The sequence below is a fragment of the Onychostruthus taczanowskii genome, unplaced genomic scaffold, assembly GCF_017590055.1.
Source record: "Onychostruthus taczanowskii isolate IOZ18803 unplaced genomic scaffold, ASM1759005v1 scaffold485, whole genome shotgun sequence".
NCBI classification, from domain to species: Eukaryota; Metazoa; Chordata; class Aves; order Passeriformes; family Passeridae; genus Onychostruthus; species Onychostruthus taczanowskii.
In genome coordinates, this window is record NW_024502403.1 from 4,776 (window position 1) to 5,253 (window position 478).

A 478-nucleotide genomic window follows, 5' to 3' on the forward strand; every position below is an offset into this window, starting at 1 on the left:
CCCCCTCCCCCCTCAGCCCCCGGCTGGCGCCGGCGCCCCTCCCCCCGCGGCTATAAATAGCATCATTAATTATTCAGCTTCCCCCGCGGTTAATGAGCGGGGCTAGGGGCGGGGCTGGCCACGCCCATCGCCCCTCCCACCTCCTCCGTCATCCCCAAAGGGGGCGTGGCCTGAGCCGGGAGGGAAACTGAGGCAGCGCCGCGGGGGCTCCGCGCATGCGCGCGCAAGAGGCGTGGCCAAGGCGCGGCGGAGGCGTGGCCGCAACCCTCGGGGGGCGTGGCCTCGTGGCGCCGGGGGCGTGGCCTCGCCGGCTCCAGCGTGTCACCCCCGCCCCCTCCCCCGCCGCGCGCTCTGATTGGCCAGCCCCTCCCACCAATCGCAGCGCGCCGCGGTGACCTCATCGCTCGGCCGCCCAGCGCCGCCATTGGCCGGCGGCGGCCACGCCCCCTCCTGCCCCACGTGGGGGGCGGGGTGGGCG